The following is a 24,034-nucleotide window of genomic DNA, read 5'->3' on the forward strand; positions in this document are numbered from 1 at the left end:
GGCCCAGGAGCGATTGCATCTGAAAGGGTCTGTGACCATACAGTTCACAGGCACGGGTGGGCAGAGGCCCAGCTCCCTGGGAAGGCTCTTTGCAGACAGGTGGGAAAGGCCAGAGCCTGAGGATGGCAGAGGGTCTAGGACAAAAGTAGTGTGGCGAACTGTCCAGGCGTGGGGAGCTACAGTAAGGGGAGACCTGCTGGGGGGCTAGCTGTGGCACCGACTCTGGATAACTGAGGCTCCAGAAGGCCTGTGGCCAGGGCATCCTGCAGGCCGTTTCCATGGTGCCCTGGGATCTGGCTGCTGCTGAACATCCTCTCCTCTGCAGCTGGACTCCGGCTTCCTATCCACCAAAGCCTCAGGAAGGCTGGGAGTTGGCCTTTCTCTGGGCCTATGCCTGTGTCCCCTGGAGGACTAGAGGGAGAGCCAGACCAGCAGCTGCTGAGGCGTCATGGTGGCCTGCACCCAGTGAATGGGGCGTGTGTGCGGATATGGGTACGAGCAGCTCTGATCAGCCAATGATGGTCTGAGAGGTTCCCTTTCATAATCCTTGAGGGTAAATGTGATTTCCGGTTTTACGGTTAAAAAGAGCGTTAGATGGGATAAAATAACTTGCCCAAGGTCATCTGAAGGTCACCTTGCTGGGAACCATCAGAGTTGGACAGAGAAGGAGACTGTGGGGAGTGGGAGTGGGTAAATGTCTGGGAGAGTGTGGGAATGTGAGACCTGTGTCTAGATATGAGCGTATGGGGACAGATAAGGGGACAGGAGTGGGGCAGACAGCCCGACTTCCAGCCGGTCAGCATTGATATGCCACTATTCTTAAAATACATTTCCGCCCACATCTCATCACCCTTTGTGCTGCGGCCAGTCTCTCCCCGACCTTCCCAGGACTGCCACAGACTCACAGGGGTTCCTGGTTGCTCCTGCCGCTTGCTGTAGCCTGTGGGCCACACAGCAGCAGTTCAGCGGGGAGAAGTACTTTGTATGCCTCTGCTGGCCCCTCCAGCCCCTGCCTGCGTCCACACACCTCACGCCTGACCTTCCCCACACCTGCTGCTGTCTTCATTCCCCACTCTGCTTTTGTGGACGGACCGCTGCCCCTCCTACCCTCTCTGCCCAGAGTGCCAACCCTCCTCCAGAGAGCTTACCTGCTGTGTTCTTGCTTGTTCTGCCAAGGTTTCACTCAAAAGCAGCTTCCAGAAAGGGTCTCCCTGGCACCTTTATTTGAGACTTACACCATCCGTGTCCCTCCACACTTCTTGCTCTGCCATTTTGCTCTCTCTGGCACTCTCAGTAACGTGCTTTATACTCAAATATACATTCAGTCCCTTCAGCTAGGACAAAACGCCATGTGGGTAGAGATTTTAGTCCGGGGTGTTTATTGGCTACCCTGTCTACTATACCTGACATATATCACATATTTAAAAAGTGCTTGTTGGGGCAAAGGGATGTATGGATGAAGCCCCACAATACATCTTGTGTTGTGGAAAGACTCCAGAATTTCCTCACCGGGCAGGAGAGGTGACAGTAGGAGGTTTGTTGAAAGAGAAACACATGGAGGAGTGAGAGGATTCCTGTTCAGGGACACAGGGGGTGCAGGGCCCCTTATTACATCTGTTGCCACCTCCGCGCTGCTTACTGGGGACTCCTAAGGAAACCTGGCTTCAGGTACAGTGGCAAAGATAAGTAGGCCACGGGCCTCAGGATGTGGGGCAGAATGCCCATCACATGACAGTGGGAAATGGCTTTGTCTCAAGTAAGTAGAGACAAAGAGAAAGCAGAGGTTAGGACAGGGGCATCTTCTCCTCTGTCACGGCTGCTCTGGCCGTGGACACCCCAGACAGTTATCAGAGAACTCTGAGAGACGCAAGGGGATATCAGCATGCTGGTCCCACCCCGAGCGTTTGCAAAGCCAGGCAGCTTGGAGTGTGGTACAAAGATGCCTCACTAGACTAGCTGTGGCCACAGGAGATACTGACCCTCATCTCCCCAGGGTCTCTCAGCACCTCCCTCAGTATAGACTTCTTCTCATGCCCAGCTGATGGGCGTGGAGCAGAACATGCCTGGTAGCTCTACCTCCACCTTTCTAGTGTGTGGACTCAATTAAGGCTCTTTAACAGAGACGGGAGAGCAATGTGCCAGGACTAAACGGGGTGATGCTGCAAAGGGCCGGGCAGGCAGTTGCTCAGCAAGGCCTGCTGGGTCGCATTTCCTTTTCTGTCAATCATATTCAGAAACTGGATGTAAGAGATAGAGGCCAAGAGCAAGAAGGGAAAATGGAATGGGGGAAGCCTGGGCCTGGACCAGCTCCAACTAGTTATAGACCACGCAGGGTGAGCTGGGTAGTTTTGTCAGCTTGTCATAAACTAGAGCCACCTGGGAAGAGAAAGACTCAGCTGAGGCTTGCCTCCATTAGATTGACCTGTGGCCACATCTGTGGGCCATTTTCTGGATTGATTTTGACGTGGAAGGCAGTGCCATCTTTAGGCCTGTGGTCCTGGGTTCTATAAGGAAGCAAGCTGAGCAAGCCATGGAAAGCAAGCCAACAAGCTACCCTTCCCCAGTGGCCTCTGCTTCAGTTCCTGCCTCCAGGTTCCTCCTTGAGTTCCTGCCCTGGATTTCCTCCATGATGGACTGTAACCTGCAAACAAGGTAAGCTCTCCGCAACCCCCATCCCTCACCCCCGCCCCCCAGTTGCTTTTGGCTTATCAGCAACAGAGAAGCAAGCTAAGACACCGAGTTACACTGCTCTGTCCTCACAGGTACACAGAGAGGCTTTAACTGCATGTTAAAGGCTTCCAGCCTCACTGTCCTGGGAAGTGTGCGCTGTTCAAGCTGGAACCAGTTTTCATCGGGCTTCCTTAAGCAGAAAGAGTCTGAAGCAAGGGCTCATCCCACAGCTCGAGACACTTCTCAGGACAGACTGTGTTCTAACACACAGTGCCTTTGAGTGGCTATGCCCATAACCTGTCATCCCCACCTATGTCTGGCTGAAGTGCAGGGCCACCCCTCACCATGACAAGCCACTTCCCCATCTCTGGATGGTGCTGTGCTCTGGTCCCCAAAGGGCTGAGAGCCAAGGTTCTCAGACTCAGCATCTCCGAGGGAGCTCAGGAGCCAGTCTGCATTGGTGATACTGGATAACTTGTGGCTTGGGATACGTTGGAGCAGGTACTTCATTGCTGGTAGGAAGGTTCAAGGCAAACAGGAAGTACCCTCTCCCAAATGTGTCAGCAGTGGTGGAAGTTGCTCCTGTGGATGGGGCCTCTAGGATGGAAACTGACACCTTGGGCGAGCCCTGCAGGGCCTGGTGGGAAGATGGGGGGGCCTAGCTTTGAGAATGTGCCTTTTGGGCGGTTTGTGAAAACTTGTAGGATGAGTCCGTAGCTGAGTCCTGGCTAAGGCAAAGATGAGAGAGAAGGCTAGAGGCCCGTATCAAAGCCGAGGTGATCTGAACCACACACACTACCTTTCTCCCAGTTCTAGAGGCTGAAAGCACAGGTCAGAGCCTATAGAGTTGATTTCCCCCAAGGCCTCCCTGTGTCTTCATGTGGTCCTCCCCTCTGGCTTGCTCTGTGTTCTCATCTCGTGTAAGCCTGCAGGTCGCAGTGGAGCAGACTCCTCCTCCTCAACCCTTCGAAGGCCCTGTCTTCCAAAATACAGTCACGTTCTGAAGTCCTGGGAGTTAATGTTTCAAAGTATGAGTTTCACATGGATAGGGGAACAGCACACAATATAGCCCATAGGAGGCACACAGGAAGGGATTAGCTGAAGGGAGGCAGGCCAATGTCCCTTCCTTTTCCTTTGTTCCAAGGTTCTCTCCACCCGGTCACCTCAGCGGTGAACAGCCGCTGTGCCGCAGAGGCCCGATTTGCTAAAGTGATAAGATTTTTACCCGTTCATTCTTCAGACGCCTCTTGACACAGGGCAGGAATGTGCGGCTCTTTGGGGGACTGGAGACTCATAGGCTATAAGTGGCGCCACGTTCCTGATGGGTCTCTGCTATCTGCACTGTCTTTTCTTTGTCTTCCAGAGTCTTGGGGCGAAAAGCCAGCAAAAGCTACCCAGGGAGTCATGCACAAAAGGCCCCCCTTTTTCCTTTGAGCACATTTCACATTCTGCTCAGTAACCACTGGGAGAATAGTCCTAGTTCATGTATTTGGCTAAGTGTCGTCTGTTTCTTATTATGTAAAAGCAGGGCCCCTCTTTTGTTTTGGTGCAGATGGTGAGAAGGTTTAAAGTCCGGGAGACAGGGGGAGCTCATGTTAGGCCGTGACTTAGGAGCCTGCAGGGTCAGAGCTGAGCTTAGAACCAGTGGCAGATCCAGGGGACTCGATTTACCTTGCAAACATTTGGTCAGTGCCGGCTGTCGAAGGATACTGTGACCAGGATGCTGTCCCTGCTGCCATTTCAAGGAACTACAGGAAGAGAGGGTAACTGGATGAAGACAGAACCAGGTGTTACCAAAGTGATGGAGATGGGAGCCTTCCGAAGGGGGGACATGGTGGGGCAGGAGGCTCAGGTTTAGTAAGGGAGTAGCTGCTGCTACTCATCCATTATTTTGAGATTTATTTTTAATTTTAATTATGTGTATTGCAGGTGTGCACATGAGTTTAGGTAACCCCAGGAGGCCAGAAGATGGTATAGGATTTCCTGGAGCTGGAGTTACAGAAAGCTATGAACTGTGTGACATGGGTTCTGGGAACTGAACTGGGGTTCCTCTGCAAAAGCCTCAGGTGCTCTTAACTCTTGAGACATCTCTGCAGCCAGACTAGCCTTCAGGTTGTGTGCCTAAGCCAGTGCTAGCTTTTGAGATGCACAGGCCCCATCTGGCCTGAATCATCCCTCTTCCCTGGGACCTCCACCACAGCAGGATTCACAGCCACACTGGGGACCATGGGCCGCAGTGTGCTGCAAGTGGAGGACGACTCTGAGGAGGCTGAGCTTTGGCCGCCTCTAAGACAAGCCCGATGGCTATGGGTGGGACAGGTTTCTCAGTCACCACGAGTGTGGGAAGGAAGATCAGAGCCAGGAAGTCAGTGGGCAGACGGTGGATAATAAACAGGGGACAGCGCCAGGCTGCTGGCCAGAGAGCAACAGAGCCGGGCTGTCAGTGACGCTATTGTCCTCTGTTGGGGACATCTCAAAAGGAGCATCCGTGGACTGCTTACGGCAGTAGGACAGGATGTTCTGGAACTCATGGGTTACTAGGGATGATGTCACCTCTATGACTGAGCTGGGAGGCCACCTTCAATACTGTCTCTCAACAGGATAGGAAAGGTTGCTTTCCTGTCTTGACAACAGGCAGTGGTGTACGTGGATGAAAATATTGCAAGCTGCCTAAGTGCTGCAGCCTTCTGTCAGTTCATAAGCTGGAGAGGCCTGAATGGTTTATTTTTTAATCCACGCACTAGCCAGAGAGTACAGGCTTGTAATCAAACTTGTAGAAACACCTTTAGGTCCTTGAAACTAGTCCAAACCAATTCCATCAGTTCCCAGGAGCTGGAATTCCAGTGTCTAGCAGGTGTGTGTGTGTGTGTGTGTGTGTGTGTGTGTGTGTGTGTGTAGTGGCTATTTTCTCTAGGGCTGTCAATCAGGCTCCTGATTCATGATCTAATGAGGATTTAGCCCAGGTTCCCTCTGCCTCAGTTGTCCCATTTCCTGAGACAGCTGCTTAGCTTACAAGGCCTGAGTCCATCAGTCCTGGCACCTGCCAGGGTGTCAGACTAGACCATGGCAGCAAAGAGGTGTTCTATACTGACCTGGCCGGGTCCCAGGGGCTGCCTGGGGGTGGGCTCAGCACATTGGGAAGGGTCTTTGGTGCTCAGTGGGCTTCTTAGGGGGAGTAGAGGCCCGGCTGGGACAGCTGCCAGCCGACAGCTTTGTTTTCTTGTGACACTTCTCTTTGCTGAGAGGCCAGCTGACAAGGGGGAGGGGAGAGGAGACAAGTATTGAAAGGGGACAGGCTGCAGCCACCTCCAAAGAGTGGGAGCAGTGTGGGGCTTGGCAAAGCTGCTGTTGCCACCCCCCCCCCCACCTCCCGCATCCGCCCTTCAGATCTCCTGGCCAGGGAAGCAGATGTCTTGCTGGAGATGTCCCATCAGGACCCCCCCCTCCGCCCCTGCCCACACCGGCCTCCTCTCCTCTCTGGAACCTAACTGAGAGGCTTGCCAGCTGTTGAACTCCCTTGGGTGCAGGCCCTGGCTGGGCTTTGTGTGCGCCAGGTGCCAGGTGCCAGGTGAGGTGCTGGCCCTGCAGTTTGTAGCAAAGGGCTGGAGGGCCAGAGCAGGGTCACCATAGACATTGATGGGGAGGGACTACTAGACATGCTATGTTCAAGGGCAGGTGCCTTTTCTGGGTTTGTATTTGGAGGGCTTTGGAAGGTCTCCTGATAGGAACAGCTACAAAATGGGCCTGATGCCAGGTGGATAAGGAGATCAAGTTTTGAGCGAAAGCTACAATTCCACATAATTCAGTTATCAGGAAAGAAAAGACAGGCTCCGGCTGTGGGTTTATCCCAGCACCGAGACTTTCCAGGGAAGCCAAACACACTGGGGCCAGAAGGCGTGTCTCAGGCTTCCCGGCAAAGCCTTGCTCTCTAGAGAACCCTGACTTCTGCTGGGAGCCCCAAAAGAAGCAATTGGCTTTGCTAAGTCAGTGGCCAGGGCTCCCCCAGGCTTGGACTCAGCTGGAGCTAGCCTCTGCCCACAACCCTTCCTTGGAAGCCATTCAGACACCTTTGTGATGGCGGAGCAGCTGCAGGCTGTGAGGTCACCATGGTGACGGGTGACAGCCTGTGCTCTCCACCTGCGCCCTGTTGTGGCTCTGGCAGGCTCTTTGGATGCAGAGGGGCTGCAGGTCGGCGGAGCCTGCCCACCAGCTGCCCTGGAGCTTGAGTGAGCATCACAGTGCCCTCTGGCAGCACCAACTCTATACAGGCTCTGAGCAGAGGCAAATGGCTTGGAAAGTGCTCTTATAAATAAAATCACCGTGCACATTGTTCTGGAGCCAATAAGGTGGCACTTTACATACACAGAAACATACAGAATAAAAAAAGGACAGGGGCTGGGGTGTCAAACTAGTGTGGGTCCATGTATTTCCCAAGCCCCGTGGGTGCTCACCCATCCGGTCTTCCTGGGGTTGCATTGAAAGCATTCGTAAGATTATTTGCTTCCATGTTGGCTGGAGAATGAATAAGAACCGGATTTCTTAAAAATCTTACACTATTTTAAGACCAGTCAAGTTTTATACCACGGAACCAAGGCGACCTCAACTATTTTAGCAAGTGATTTTAAAAACCAAATAGCCTTTTTCTTTTAGAGTGCCATGAACATAATCAACCAATGGCAGCTGGGTTTTTGGTCTCTGTAAGTTCACTGGTCAATACAGGCAAGGCAAGAAGACAAAGAACTGGAAGACAACCAGGGGAGCCATTTTGATGACAGCAGGACCAACACCCACCTAAAAACTCTTACAAATGCTGTTCGAGAACCTAGTTCCCTTAAAAAAGCACTTTATGTAATGATATAAATGTATAACATATAATTATATAATATAATATATAATATGTAATTACATAAAACATATTATTGATTGATTGATATTGTGTGGATCCCATGGTAGGCAGGGTGTAGATCCCATGATAGGCAGGGTGTGGATTCCATGGTAGGTAGGGTGTGGATCCCATAGTAGGCAGGGTATGGATTCCATGGTAGGCAGGGTGTGGATGCCATGGTAGGCAGGGTGTGGAGGCCAGAGCACACCTTGGAGGAGTTGGTTTCTTTCTATCAGGTGGGTTTTGGGGATCCTCAGGCTTGGCAGTATGTGCCTTAATCTATTGAGTCACCTCCACAGCCCTGTTCCCTACGGTCACTCTTGCTCCCCACGAACCCCCTTTAGTCTTTAGTATCCTTTATAAAGTATTTATCAGAGTCATCCCATTCCTAATCGGGGCTCAAATGGCTAAACTGTGGTAGGATTGTTTCCTCCTGTCTGTGAGCGTGTGTATTCTTGGCTGTAGCCCAGGGATAAGGTAGCTTGCTCTTTTGGCTTCTAGTGGCATAGATGTGTTATTTTATGGCCTTTGTTAATGGCTAGCCACCAGGATCTTTGCTTAGGTTTTCCGTCTGCCTACCTAGTCTCTTTGGGTTAATACGCCCTCTGCCAGCTTACATCAAAATATCTCACTGGACCATAATAAACACATATTAAAAATAAGAATGCAACTTAATGAATTTCATTTCATTCATTCTCTTGGCAGTTCACTCTCACTTCCTTTTTGTTTTGTTTTGTTTATCAGATCTAGAAGGATCCAGGTGTCTAGGAACTAAAGTTGTCTCAGCATTGATTGTGTTGATTGTGACTAAGCGACATAGTCCCTGTGTTCCTAGAATTAGATTAGGTGTCTGTGTCTGTCTGTGTGTGTGTGTGTGTGTGTGTGTCTGCTGGGAACTGAACTTGCTCATTTCAGGCAGGTGCTCTACAACTGGCCACCTCCCAGCCACTTGCCAGTTATTGTTTCTTTTCCTGCTCAAAATCAGCCACCTTCCCCACAGGTTACATGTATTCTTACAGTGGACAAATCCCAGAAGACACAATGTATGTGCATTGCCTTAAATGGTTGTAGCAGGTCCTTTTCTGAAGAGAGGAGGGCGTGGTTATCTGGAGTTATGGAGGTCTTTAATTCAGGTGTGCGGCTCAGCGTCTCATCCACAGTGTGGCGTATCCATGTACTATAAAGCAGGGCAGGGAGCAGAGGCAGAGGAAGGACGTGATCTCCTCCTATCTGAGGGGTAGCGCAGATAAAGCAGACGTTTGTAGTGGTAGGTGAGAACTTGTAAGACAATATTTAACACTCATTCAAATGCATATATGTATGTATCAACCTTTAGATACCATGTGTAGCATGTATATGTATGCTTGTATTTAGAAAATATGTTTATTATGCATTTATATTTAAAGAATTGCTTAGCACTTTTTTTTCATGCAAAGTAGGGGTGATTTTCAACGAGTAGAATTTTAAATCCAAGTTAAGGTCTTTCAAATCTATTATCGTGAAATAAAAAATGTATGACTTCCAGAACAATCGTGCATTGTTGGAGAAGGGCCGCGTCAGCGATGTCGGGCAGCAAAGAAGAGGAAGCGCACCCAGAAACATGACGGAAACATCTCACATACAGGGGGACAGAGGGGCGTGGGGGCAACGTGCCTTCCGAGAGTTCCCCATGTAGCCCTCTTCAGCCGTGGGCCATGCTTTTGGCTTCCTGGAGCACGAAGCCCTTGGCAGCTCACGAGCTCTTGGCTGGGACAGCAGCTGCAGACTCTGTGGTTGGCTGCTCAAGTCCCCACGGCCGGGCGGTGGAGGCAGAGCAACAGGTGTGTGCAGTGTTCACCGTGGCTGTTGCCCACAATCCGGTGGGCCATGCCGTCAGATCCCCATTGTTCCGGGATGCCTTCCAAGAATCCTTTGGCAACTGTACCCCTGCAGAGCCAGACTCTACTCAGCCTGCCACGTGGAACCTGGGTCACCTCGCAAATATGCCTGGAAGGATTTGCAGCTTTTCAGTTTGCTCACTGTTTAGAATATTTTTTAAATTTTATTTATTTTTGTATGTGCATACACATATGTGTGGAGGTCATAGGACCCTCTTAGGAACATTACCTAACTCCTTAGAGATTGCCCTGGAGCACACGGAGTGAACTAGGCGGTCTGGCCAGTGAGGCCCACAGATCTTCCTGTCTCTACTTCCTGAGCGCTGGGAATACAAGCTTGTGTCTCTTCACCTCGCTTCTTACAAGGGTTCCAGGGATCGGATTTGGGGGTCTCATGATGGCCTAACAAGCACTTTACTGACCAAGCTACCTCCTCAGTCTCTACCATTTGGAGCATTCTTCCTAAGATGATTAGTGTGGAGACCCAATATTCTATATCTAGACAGTAAGACCTTCTTTCTACCGCTGTCTTACTTATAAAAATGAAATTTGAGTGGTGACTGCATACATAAGGGGCTGCAGACCTTTACACAGGGTACAGGTAGGTGAACTATAGGTTAAGCGATAGTGAAACTAGGAATCGGGAGGAATCGATCTGAGAGCAAAGATCGATTCTGAATTCAGTTACTCAAGCAGCTCAGTGGGAGGTGGGCAATACCAACAAATGATGTGTGCGCGAATGCAAGAGTGAACGGCCTGGGTTCCCACGCTGGGTTTCGCTGCTCGTGTTCTGTAACAACATTCTGTGTTGGCGACTGGCTCCGTATAGCGCACTTGTTGGCCCAGTATCTGGCTTAAGGTATTGCTGCATCCCAGACACCGTATCAACTCTGCAGAATGTCATCTCCCAACAGGTACTGTTGAAGCTTCACGGGGTCATCCCATTGTAGCACCGAACCATCTGCTTCTGGATGCCCTGGTGTGGGTGTGGGGGAACGACACATGGATGTGGGGGGGGGGGGGACACATGGACGTCACTTTCTGTATCTTAGGATGAATGGTCCAGGTGGTACTGATGGTAAGGCGTTCTATAAATAGAGATGGCGTGGAAGAGAGCTAGGATCTGGGAAAGCAAAACCATATAGAATAATATAAACCCATTCAGAATATGACAGTCTTTGCCCCATCAACCTGCCACCAGGTGGCCCGCTGGTCACTACAGGAATCACGCTTCCTGTGGAACTCACCACTGCCCTCTGCTGTTAGCTGTATGTGGTTGACCCTGTAACAGAATCTTTTTTTTTCTTTTCTTTTTTCTTTTTCTTTTTTTTATTTATTGAAAAGGGAAGTAAAGGGAAGTAAAAACACTTTATGATAAAATTAAAGATTTACATGAAAAATATTTCAGATAAACACATTAAAATTGACAATTTTCATGGAAAATTAAGGAGTAAAGTGGTAGACATGTAAAACATTGCTAAATTAATTGAAATATGGGATAGAAACATTTTATGACAGAATTGAAGATTTACATGGAAAATATTTCTGATAAAATTGTAGAAAAATGTAGAAAAACATGTTAGAATTGAAGATTATCATGGATAATTTTATATAGATATAATAATGGTAGGCATAAAAGTATTCCTAAATTGATTAAAAGTGGAATTATAAACATTTTCTGATAAACTTGAAGATTTACATGGAAAATATTTCTGATAAAATTGAAGAAATATATAGAAAACATGTTAAAATTAAAGATTACCTTGGAAATTATAAAGATAAATTCTAAGTTGATTGAAGGTGGAATTTTCAGATAACATTGAAGATTTACATGGAAAATATTTCTGGTAAAATTCAAGAAATATATAGATAAACACATTAAAATTGACTATTTTATGGAAAATTTTACATAAAAAATGGTTGATGTAAAAACTCTTCCTAAATTAATTGAAGGTGGAAATTAGAAACATTTGTGAAAAAAATCAAAGATTTACATTGGAAACATTTCTGATAAGATAGAGGAAGTATATAAAAAGACATTAAAATTGAAGATTATCATGAAAAATAATGCAATGGTAGACATAAAAGAAGTTACTAAATTAATTAAAAGGGGAATTACAAACATTTTTCTGAATAAATTGAAGATTTACATGAGAAATATTTCATTAGTCTATGTCTTTTTATTGGGGAGTTGAGTCCATTGTTGTTAAGAAATATTAGGGAATAGTGATTGTTGCTTCCTGTTATTTTTGATGTTATTTTTATGTTTGTGTGGGTATCTTCTTTTGGGTTTGTTGGAAGAAGATTACTTTCTAGCTTTTTCTAGGGTGTAGTTTCCCTCCATATGTTGGCATTTTCCATCAGTTATCCTTTGTAGGGCTGGATTTGTGAGAAGATATTGTGTAAATTTGGTTTTATCATGGAATATCTTAGTTTCTCCATCTATGATGACTGAGAGTTTTGCTGAGTATAGTAGCCTGGGCTGGCATTTGTGTTCTCTTAGGGTCTGTATGAGATCTGCCAGAATCTCTGGTGAGAAGTCTGGTGTGATTCTGATGGGTCTGCCTTTATAAGTTACTTGCCCTTTTTCCCTTACTGCTTTTAATATTCTTTCTTTGTTTAGTGAATTTGGTGCTTTGTTTATTATGTGCCAGGAGGATTTTCTGTTCTGGTCCGGTCTGTTTGGAGTTCTGAAGGCTTCTTGTATGTTCATGGGCATCTCTTTCTCTAGGTTAGGGAAATTTTCTTCTACAATTTTGTTGAAGATATTTACTGGGCCTTTAAGATGTAAATCCTCGCTCTCCTCTATACCTATAATCCTTAGGTCTGGTCTTCTCATTGTGTCCTGGAGTTCCTGGATGTTTTGGGTTACCAGCTTTATGCATTTTGCATTTTTTTTGACTGTTGAGTCAATGTTTTCTATGGTATCGTCAGAACCTGAAGTTCTTTCTTCTATCTCTTGTATTCTGTTGTTGATGCTTGCATTTATGACTCTTGAATTCTTTCTAAGGTTTTCTATCTCCAGAGATGTCTCACTTTGTGATTTCTTTATTGTTTCTACTTCCACTTTTAGATCCTGGATGGTTTTGTTCAGTTCCTTTACTTAATTGTTTGTATTTTCCTGTAATTCTTTAAGGGATTTTTGTGTTTCTTCTTTAAGGGCTTCTGCCTGTTGACCCATGATCTCCTGTATTTCTTTAAGGGATTTTTGTGTTTTCTCTTTAAGGGCTTTTACCTGTTGATGAATATTCTCCTGTGTTTCTTTAAGGGAGTTACTTAAGTCTTTCTTGAAGCCCTCTATCAGCATCATGAGATATGATTTAAATCCAACTCTTGCTTTTCCGGTGTGTTGGGCTATCCGGGACTTGCTGTGATGGGAGAACTGGGTTCTGATGTTGCCATGTGGCCTTGGTTTCTGTTGGTAGGGTTCTTGTGCTTGCCTTTTGCTATCTGGTGCTAGTTGGTATTGTCTCTGGCTGGAGTTTGCTCCTCCTGTGGGCCTGTAAGCCTGTGTCCTTATTCCTCTGAGGTCAAAAGTGAAAGCACTGCTGGGAGATCTCTCTCTCCTGGCGGGCTATGCACTGAAGACTGTGGAGTTTCTCAGCTCCCTGGTACGAGTGGCGGCAGGCAGGAAAACTTCCATCCCAGCTGCTCCACTGATCTTAGGCCTTGTGTGCTCCTAGCTGGATCCCCTCCAGAGAGAAGGTGGAGATCTTACCTCTGCACTCAAAAGTGAAAGCTTGCTGGGAGATCACTCCCTCCTGGCGGGCTGTGCACAGCTGTGGAGTCTCCCAGCTCCCTGGTGCAAATGGCGGCAGGACATAACAAAATCTCAAAGGGTGGAAAGATCACAAGCTGCCTCTTCTTACCTCATACTAGTTAAGGCTTAGGTGTTGCCTGGGTTCCTGATATCCTCATGGTCTACACCTGTTCAGTGAGGTCTATGTGCACGTCCTCTCAGCCAGCCTCCTTGTCACCAGCCTTCCAGTACTGTTGAAGTCCTTAGTTTTTGGGTACAAATCAATGCAGACTTACTTCAGACCTTTCTTCTTTTGCTTGCAGATAAGCTGCACCAAGTGGTATCCACTGGGGAAGAGCTCATCGTGCTGATCCTCTGCCTCCTGTGGATGCTGTGTGTTCTGAATCTAGACTTGCTGTTTTGTTTTCCTTTCCTTGTCAAAGGAAATTGTCCATAGACTGAGGCACATGTGCATTGGGAATGACAGCAAGGCAGCCGGCACAGAGCACGAGTGAATGTTGGTATTTTCAGGGTTCTCTAGAGGATAGGCTACACATACATGGCGTCAAGGGTTTGGCTCTTGTGACTGTGAAGGGTTTCTTGAGCCCAAACTCTGATGGGGAAGGTTGGCAGGCTGGGACTCAAGAAAGAGCTGCAGTTCAAATCCAAAGGCAGTCTGCTGCTGAGGCCTTCACAAAACCATAGGAGGCTCAGCCATGCCAGGGAGGGCCATGTGCTTCTCTTAGCTGACTACGTTAAATGTGATTCTCATTCCCTGGAATCTATCTCTAGAATAAGATCCTGCCAGCTATCAGATACCATCGCCTATTCAGGTTGACACATAAAATTAAGCAATGGACCAGTTATGGTGTTTGGTTTTGTAGAGGACACACATCGCAGGTGGCTCTGCTCATACTCAGTCCCACAGACACAGTACCCTGTGGCTGGCAGAGCCTCGGGGTGAGCCCTGGGCTGCTCTTCTATTGGAGAATAGCTGTCAGCAACAGAGTTTTTACTGTGGACTCTAGGGATCTCCATGCAATTCCCTGAGTCCCCAGCTGACAGCATTCCATATAGGCTGTATAGAAGTATCTCTTTTACTGCTTGCACCATACCAGAGGATTTTTGGAAGTGGTGCTTCCACAATGGGATTGACAGTTTTGCCTGATCAGAGCGGCATATTCCTAAGTGTGGCAAATATTGTCTCTAATGCCCATAGTCTCCCACCAACTGTCTCTTTCTCTGTCACTTCATCTCTGTGGAAGTGAAAGATGTCATGCTTTTTCACTGACCCCTGATGTCTTTTGATCCCTGAGTCCCCAGAAACCTCACAATATGGAGCAACTCTAAACATTCACAAAATTTATCTCCCATACCCCAAAATAAGCCTGTATTACTAAGGCATGTAAAACACCTGCTAAATCCTGCCCACAGTTCCAGTTAGCACATCTATGGTGAGATACTCTGTCTCTGTGTGATGTTGAGATGGTCTAGTCTTTGAAGACTATTTACAATAGACGGGAAGAATGCATGTAGCCAGCGAGAAGCCTCAAGTGGATACGACTATTGTTACTACTGTTGGAAGGCCACTATCTTTACTGCTTAGGACTGGGAAACACAGAGTTCATAGCATGAAAGCTGTATGCCAGGTACCAGGCAAGTTTTGATTCGCCTTACTAAAGATTCCCAACAAATGTCTCAGGATTCTGTATGATCTATAGGCATGCTCTGTGGTCCATCAGGCAAAAGTCTGAAGTCACTAGCCGCTGTTAGAAATCTCACACCTTCATCTTTTAAGTGCCTAATGGCTTCAAATTTCTCTAATCCCCACCCGCATGGTTCTGGCAGTACTTTGGAACCACTGCCTTGGCAGTGGGGAAGGGGCGGTTTTGGTTGGAGGTCCTCCTTGGTCTTCTGAGGCAAGGAGTTTGGGTTTGGGGATCTGAACAGTAAGTACATTTTGTTTCCACTGTGACTTTGCCACTAGACCTGGAAGTTTTCTGCCCCCCATGTCTCAGGATGAGCCTCTCCAGTCTGTATATCCATTGCAGTCCTGGGGATCAAGTTAGCTCACTGGTACCACCTATCCCTACAGGCTGGTCAGCACTGGCATTTCCTGGTCATGTGCTTCACTGGGGAGACTATATTCCGCTGGCCTTTACTCTTCTGGGGTCCCCTTAAGATTAGGGGCCAAATTCTCCTATCTCTTCTCCCAGGGCTGTTTCCTGCTTACAGCCAGCAGCTGGGAAGAGGTTTTCCAGGCACCCCACCACACAAGTGACAGTCTTATGGCGTTTGAAAGGAGTGTCCCTGGGCCCCCAGGGGACCATGCTTAAGGAGTGCCTAAGCATGCTGTAGAGAACAAATCTACACTCGCACTTTCCTGAACCTTCAGTTCCCTCAGAATTCTAGAATAGTCCTCATGAATGGTCAGCCACAGCTGAGTCCAGACTAACATTAGCCAAGGCACTCTGATGCCTCCCAGGTGTTCCCCCCAGCACAGCGACTTCCAGAACTCAAGAGAGCTCTCCTGTTTCAGTGACTCCTCCCTGGTTTGTGCCCTTCCCTGTCAGCTCTGCAGACTCCTGCTGGTTTCCTTTCCGGTCTTTTGATGTGTGAGTTCTCTCCTCCCACATTCTTCCTCTCTATCTTGCTTATAAGGGGTTTGGGGGGGGGACTGTTATCATGGGCGCGGGACAAGGAGAGATATAAAAGTGTGTCCTGAGGTGACTTGATAGCCATATCTGGGGTTGCTTACATGTCCCAAGTCCCAACTTATGAACAAAGGTTCCACCTTTTGCAACCAGTGGAAAGCATGAGAAATCTAGTGGGGTGGACTTTTCTGTTTTAGTGTTCTGCTTGGTGTTCACCAGCTGAGTCAGGGCCTGGGCTTGGCCCGCTGCTCTGTAGAGGATAAGGAGCTCCCTGATAGCCAACACAGGGACTTCCTGCCTCCCCACTCCTGTTGTGAGGTAGCTATTCAGGAACTTTAGTCTGCCCCTTTTCTGGGTAAGGTTTTTAGGACTGTCAAGAAAGCCATTTGACATTTTACATGATGCTACGTGCCTGTAATCTCAGCACTTGGGAGGCTGAAGCAGGAGGACGATGCACTTCAGGTTGCCCTGAGGACCATAGGGAGTTTCAGGCCAGTTAGGACAAGGTAGGGAGACTGGTTTGGCTAATTTGATAGTCAGCCTGATGGGACATGTGAATTGGAGACAGAGACTGGAGTCATCAGCATGTGGACAGTGCCTGGCATCCTGAGACAAGCTAAGCTACTGAGAGCTTAGGTGAAAGGCCCCCTGGACCCAACACATCTCTCTGTGCCTCAGTAAATGCACACACACACCCACTCTCTCTCTCTCTCTCACACACACACATATACCACACACACACACACATACCACACATACACACCCATACACACATATATATACACACACTCACACACACATACACAGTCACACACAGTCACACACACAGATACACATACATACACACATATGCATACACACATATACACTACACATACATACAGACATACATGCATGCACACACACACACACATGCATACACACTCGTACACACACATACATATACCACACACACTCACACAGATACACTCTCACAGACACACACACATATGCACATAAATACATACACACATATGCACACACAAATATCATACACATACACACATATACATACATACACATACACACATGCATGCACATGCACAATCATGCTCTGCTACACCATTCCTAGCATGAGCATAAAGCCTTGTCTCTCCATGTTGACATTAGGACAGACTCTCTTTCTGTCAAGGCCCAGCCTCTTAGGTCTCAGCTATGCTCTGGGTAAGAGGCCCCTCCGGAGCCTCTGGTGCCTTGCTAGAGCACCACAGCAGAGGTCCCAGCACCATTTACCAGCATGCTCCTGCCTCCACTACCACACTGCAGTCTGAAAGCTCACATTGCTCTCTCCAGCGCCATGCTCAGTGCTACTCGCACCGCATGAATGCTGTTCTCTTTCCCTCCCCTGTATTCCTCTCTAAGCATCTGGCTTGATCATGTAGGCTGTCAGGAAGCACGGAATGTTCTAGAACACAAGGGTCACATTCGTGATGTGGCAGTCAGGGGTCTTCAGAGCTCTTTCCTGTCTTTGTTACTTAATCAATTTTAGCTTTTGAGTCAGGACCAGATCACTCCTGTCTACTGCTCTTGTAGCTGGGGCATCACTGACGGTCTCTCATCCCCACTCATGCAGGGCCTTTCTCCTGGGGCAGGGGAGGCTGCAGTGTTGACAGGCCTGGGCTTCAGGGGAAAACCAGTGTTTAGGTCACGTGTTCACCAGGGTACTTACAGCAAACCTAGGAAACTCCCAGCCACCCCTCATTCTGGGAACCCATTCTGAGCTGCCCAGAGTAGTGGATGGGGTACAGCTTCTAATTTCAAAGACATCAAACTGGTACCCTTAGAGGCATTCAGAGGAAATTAGAATCCCTCCAAATTCGAATAAATATCAGATGATCTTGGGGGAAAAAAACCTGGAGGAAGGAATGTGTTTCAACAATAGGCAGTTTCAACAAGGACATGGTATAATTATAATGGCTTGTCCCCAAAGGAGTAAGTATGTATGTATGTATGTATGCAGTGAGGACCAGTGGTGCTTATCTGCATCGAGAGGCAGGCGCTGCCGCTGGTTTAGTTTTCTTTCTGTGTGAACGTTTTTAAAATATACCGCACATAAAGAGGTGACTATAGCTTTCCATTTCCCCAAGGAGGCGGAGCTACTGGAGGGTCCCACAGCTAGGCAGCTGGTCAAAGCATTTCTCTAAGCTGGGTAAAGATGGCAGAGTCCAGCAAGAGGCTGATTTGTGGGCACCACCATCACCTGCTTGCATCAGGATACAGTGAAGGCGCATTTATGTACTTAACCGATTCCCTCATGGAGAATCACAGGTGTGATAAAGTACCCACCAGTGGTGGGCTAAGAATGAAGCATTTTGTCCTGTGTGCTGGCAGCCAGTTTTGTAACCTTGAGAAGTTTGCCTGACTTCCCTGAGTGTCCAGGGTCATCTGTAGGTGGTGAGGTTTACGTAAAACCACGTTCTCTTCAGTTTGATTTCCTTTTGTCTCCTGGTCCACATAGCAGTGTGAGACAGTTGTTTCACATTGAGAGCTCTGTCTACACATCCACAAGCAAGGGACACAAATTGCTGTCATCCCTTTATAGAGGATGTCCACCTGCCCTTGGATATTAGTTTCCATTTGCTGCTATAACAATTTATTACAAGTTTACTGGCTCAAAACAACATGATTTGCTGTTTTATAGCCACAGGATCAAAAATCCTGAAATCAAGGTGTTAACAGAACTGTGCTCCTTCTGTTCCTCCTCCTGTGTCTTTTGATTCATCCAACTTTGTGCAACTAGAGATGACCCATCTGACGCCACTGTCTCCTTCCCAATCCATGTTGTTCCCTTAAGGAGAACTTGACTCAAGGAACCACCAGTCTCTTCAGGGATCTTCTCTCCAGTGGCAACTCCACCCCACCTATCAGGACAGAGGCTAGCCTGAACTTCAGCAACCTGCAGAATGAACTTGGAAAGAGATGATGACCTAAATTTAACATCAAGAAAACAAGACTCCCAGGCCTTTGTACCCGGGTAGTGTGGCACTGTTTTAGGACACTGCAGGTTGGAGAGAGCACAGGGATGCCATGGCCTTTGAGACCTAGTTTCCTCTGTGTGGTGGTTAGCTTTCACTGCCAACCTGCCACAACCCAAAATCATCTGGGAAGAGAGTCTTAATGAGGCATTATTTAGATCAGCTCAGCCTGGGTGATTTTCTTGATCTTTCTCTGGGTTGCATAAGAATAGAGAAAGCAGAGAGTGAGCTGAAGGCCCGCAGGTGGGCAAAAGGGTCCCGGACTGTGTCACCTGGAGCTGGGAACTGAATGACACCCTCCAGGTCACATTTGTTACAGTACTTGCCACACTAACAGTTTAGAACAGTTTGCGCTGTTGAGGACAGATAACATGGTAGATAATTGTAGGCCCAAGGACTAACGTTCAAAACAGATTATACAAGCAGCTCTGGAAGTCACTGTAGATTTAGGATTGAAACACAGACAGGTGATAGGGTTCTAGAACACAGTAGGCATTTTAAACTGTGGGAGTGACCCCATTTAAATGTGTTGTGAAGAATTTGGCAAGAATAAAAGGTTTCTGAACATAAAATAGGAAATCAATTCCAAATCAAACATGATCTAGAACCCGTGGTGTTTTTCTGGTGGCATGTGACTTCGGGTGCAACCTTGGCTCTGAACACCAGGTGTGGCACCCTTTGTGTCCCGCACACTGTGACCAATTGTTACCAAGGAACAGTCACTGCAGCACCGCCACTCAGCTGAAGTCTGCTCTGCTTACAGGGAACAAGAACTAATATGTTCCTATCACTCTTCAGCTGGAACGTGCCACCCACGTTAGTGTGTTAGACAGCGCATTACTTTGCATTAGAATGTTTGAGTTAAAATAATTGCCATCTGAGCTAATGAGTTGAGATTCATTAAAAAAAATTGTTTAATGAATTTTGGCTTTAGATAAGGACAGAATTTCTAACAATTTCTGTGACCTTAAATATACTTCTTCCATGCATGTTCTGCTTTTATTCAAAGCCATTATTCTCAGCATTGATCATTATGAACCTACAGCTTGGTATGATACATGCCTGTAATCCCAACACTTTGGAAGCTAAGGCAGGAGGCTGGCTTACAAGTTCAAGGCCAGCATGGGCTACAGTATAAAACCCTGCCTCAAACCAACCAACCAACCAACCAACCAACCAACCAACCAACCAAAACAAACATGAAAAACTAATAAAACAAATGACCATGGTACTGGGATGTAGCTCAGAGGCTGGAGAGCTTGGCACCACGCAGGAAGCCTGGGTGTGATCAAAACTGGTGTGGTGGCACCGCCTGACACAACCACCGCGGGAGAGAGAGGCAGACACTAGACGAGCAGACAGTCACAAAGTTCCCCAGCTCCGGGGTAAATTCAAGTTCATCCTGGGCTTCACGAGCCGTCACTCAAAACCAAACTAAACCAGACCAAATCAAAATATCAACCAACAGAAAATGTGGGACATGCATTATGTTCAATAGTATTTTAAATATATTCAAAACCAAACTAAACCAGACCAAATCAAAATATCAACCAACAGAAAATGTTGGGACATGCATTATGTCCAATAGTATTTTAAATATTTACCAAGATTTAATTCTTTTAAAAATTTATTTTGTGTGTGTGTGCATGTACACATACACAGAGAGAGAGAGACACACACACACGCGCGCGGGTGCGCGTGCATCTTTACTGAGGCACAGAGAGATGTGTTGGGTTCAGGGGCACATGTAGAGTCAGAGGATACCTTGCAGGGCTCAGCTCTATCCTTCTACTCTGTGGGGTTCTGGAGATTGAGCTCAGGCTCTCAGCCTTGGTGGCAAGTGCTTTATCTATCAATCCTCTTGCTGGCCTGAGATTTAATTCTTTACATATAAAAAGGTAAAGCAATCCATCATTTTAGTTTTCGAATATGGTTTTGTATTTATTTAATAACTGGTAAAATTATGTGTATACTAGAGAATTATTTGAAGATAAAATTCTGTATGGTTTATATTAGGAAGCATTTGATTTGCATAGCTAATGTGTAGACTCATCCACCCAGGGGTATATAAATGTTTCTTATAGGGAAGAGGGCTTTTAGTGTGTAGGCTTTTAGAAAGTCCTGGTGTAAAGGTAGTAAGTCCTGTCCTCAGGACTGGACCTGAAGATTTGCCACTGCCCACGAGACCCCAGGGTATGAATGTGACCTGTCCTCCATAGGCTCCTGAACTGAGCACTTACCTCCCAGGTGCTGGTGCTATTCTGGGAGGTGACAGAATCATTAGGAGGTGAGGCGGAGGGAGGAGAGCACTGTATGTTTCAGTTACACCCTGTCTTCAGAGGTGCATTTTATGAGCACCCAAACTCATTCTTTACTGGTGCCCCAGCTCAATGACACAAGCACTTGGACTTTCCCAGGCACCAGTTGAGCCCTGGCTTGGAGATCACATCAAGAAGAGTTGTCTTATTATGGGTTGAATATAAGCTGTCCCTCATTAAGCCTATGTGAGCCCTAATTGCTTCATGTCAAGTATTTGGTCCCCATAACAAGGAAAAGTGACCAACACATAATTACACACACAACTATGCTTGGGATGAAGTTTGGACCCATAGTAAGAAACAGTTAGAAAACATTCTCCTTTTAAAAATATTTCTTTTTTTGAGATTATAATATAATCACATTATTTCTCTTTTCTATCTCCTCCTTTTCCTCCCCCCAGTTTTTTTGGGGGGGTCATGATATTTTGTCACAGCAATAGTAACCCTAACTAAGGGGAAGGATTTTTAGAGGCCCATATCTTCCAAAAACCACCAGAGGCTATAGACCAAGTCCCTAGGGGTGTCCCTTTGTGTTCTGTAATAATTAAGGCAGTGGACATTCCAGCATGGAGTCCGGAGGGGCTTGAGAAGTCACAGCAGGGTGGAGGAGCTCTTTGCAGTCCACGGCTGCTGGGGAGGGAGAGTCGGCTTCCTTTGGATGCAGCACCTGACTGATCATGCTCAGGGCTAGCCCTGCACCCATGCACAACAGCCTCAGTGTGTTTAAAAAAAGAGAACGTGAAGTTGGAGTAGAAAATTGGTGATGGTGGTGGGGTACAGGAGGAATCGGAGGGGAAGGACTCAAGATATGGATCCCCAAGTGAGACCAACAAAGGGCAGGGAGGTCACAGCACGATATGTAGAGTTTATTACCTCTTGGACCTAGATCCCTGAATGGAAATGGAATCTGTCCTGAATTCTACAAAAAAAACCAAAAAGATAAAACAAAACAACAACAACAACAAAAAACTGTTCAGTGGCAACACTAAATTCTCAAGGAGGGATTTTTCCCTCCTTAGGAAAATATCTTGAATAAGCTCTTTGGGCTACAAAAGGAGACTATGAAAGGCATGGTTTTGGCAGAGAACCAAGCAATAAAAAAAAGAACCCTTTAAACTTCAGTGCATGAGAAAATGGAAAAGAAAAAATCTTATTTTGGCTTGGGAAGAAGAGGAGAGCAGACAGTGAGATGGTGTGAGCCTGTTTACTCTCAGGCGGAAGTCTCTGGAGTCATCCCCAAAAGGCTCAACCAGCGTGGGACACATGGCCGAGGCAAAGAGACTTATCAGAAGTGAACAAGATGGAGAAGATGGTGGGTGAGTCCTGGCAGATCTCCTCAGCGCAGGCGCTAGCTGCTTCTGTGTGGAGGAAGAAATAACTGACGATGCAGGAGGCTGGTGAGCTGTTAACTTCTGATGTCTTGGAAGGATGGACTCACAGCCGGTACAACGTGTTACAAGCTTGCTGTTAGCTCGGATGGTTGAAGAGGGCTGTGTGTCCAGGGAAGCAGTGGCTTTGTGTAACCAGGGGTAACCAAGAACGTGACTGTGTTTTAACTCTCCCCTGTGGAGACTACTTTCTTGACATGGCTATACCAAGAGGAGGTTCAATGGTCTCCTGGGAGGGGACAGCCCAAGGCAGATGGTTCTCGAGCTTGGAGACAGTCTCTCAGGAACTGTCTGCTGACCTCAGCTTGGTAACGCTTCCTTCTGGCTAGGCCAAGTCTATGCAGCTCATATCAGTGGGGCCTTGGCCCTTTTATAGCTAGGCTTTCTTCCTATTCTTTTACTTTTTCCTAGCAGGAAAACAATTTCCAGAAGCTTCTAGCATTTAGCTCTCTGGCCAGATCCGATCTGGTTTCACACATGGAGACCCTCCTTCCACCCCTGCAAGGAGGAAATGGGATCGTCATGGCCAGCCAGTCCTCTCAGGGCTCACCAGGCGGGTTTATTTTTGTAGAATATGGAAGGTGTGCTTGAATGAAGACGAACCTTCCCTAGCAGGGAAAAAGTGGGGATGAATTGTTAGACTCGATAATTAGTGCTGTCTGATAGGTCTGCAGAACCAGAGAAGGGAACCCCTGTTGAGGGATCATGGCCCAAATGATATTTTAGATTCAAAATGTTGAATAGTTTATTATAGCGTACATCCACACAAAGGCCTCTCTCATCCTTTGGAACTTTGTGTAGCTTTCTGGGCACGAGCCTGTGTGTGACCACTGGGAGAATTCACGTTCCCTAGTACACAGTGGTGGTCTCATTCCATCAGCATGTACGTCTGTCCAGATGTCCGCATCCATACCTTGATAGCTAAGCATTCCTAATGCCGTCCTGGGTCTGGGCGAACCAAGGAGAGTATGGCTTTTGTGTCTGAATCAGCACATGATGAGCCTAAGACATAAGGAGTAGATCACAGATGAGCACGATCACTTCATCTCTGCTTTGGACATGCATGGGACATAGAAAAGAGTCTGAGCCAGCCCTCCCTCCCTGTGATTGACAGGATGGCTGACAGGACTTGGAGGTACTGCTTACCTACCACTGTATGGGAAACACAAGTTTGGGGGGATTCTTAGAGGCATCTTAGGGGGTCTTGTGAAGTCGGTATTATGTCTTCTGGATCTGCCCCTCAGTTGCCCTAGATCTTGTTCCTGAAATCCTTGGGACTTGTGGGGCAGCTGTGGCCCCCCAGGGTCTTCTTCAAACCACCAGTGGGGACGAGTGTACACAGTCTCATCCCCTGAGCATCTGTGAGGGGCACAAGGCTGGGGTATGTGCTCCTGGGCATCGGGCAGAGGTTCTGATGCCAGTGTTTTCAGTGACCGGTTGATGGGTACGTCTGGCCTATGTTGACTATTCCCACGCAGGCTTCTGAAGT

General features: G+C 47.3%; 1 long non-coding RNA gene across 1 annotated transcript in view; it reads left to right on the forward strand.

The window, feature by feature from the left end:
• The first annotated feature begins 2,251 nt into the window (after positions 1-2,251).
• LOC127665066 (uncharacterized) overlaps positions 2,252-24,034 on the forward strand; it is a 70,174-nt gene continuing 48,391 nt past the window's right edge. Inside the window, exon 1 of the long non-coding RNA XR_007973311.1 lies at positions 2,252-2,652. This is a non-coding gene — a long non-coding RNA (uncharacterized LOC127665066). The remainder of the gene's footprint in view (positions 2,653-24,034) is intronic.

Source organism: Apodemus sylvaticus, chromosome 14 (genome assembly GCF_947179515.1).
Source record: "Apodemus sylvaticus chromosome 14, mApoSyl1.1, whole genome shotgun sequence".
Lineage (NCBI taxonomy): Eukaryota > Metazoa > Chordata > Mammalia > Rodentia > Muridae > Apodemus > Apodemus sylvaticus.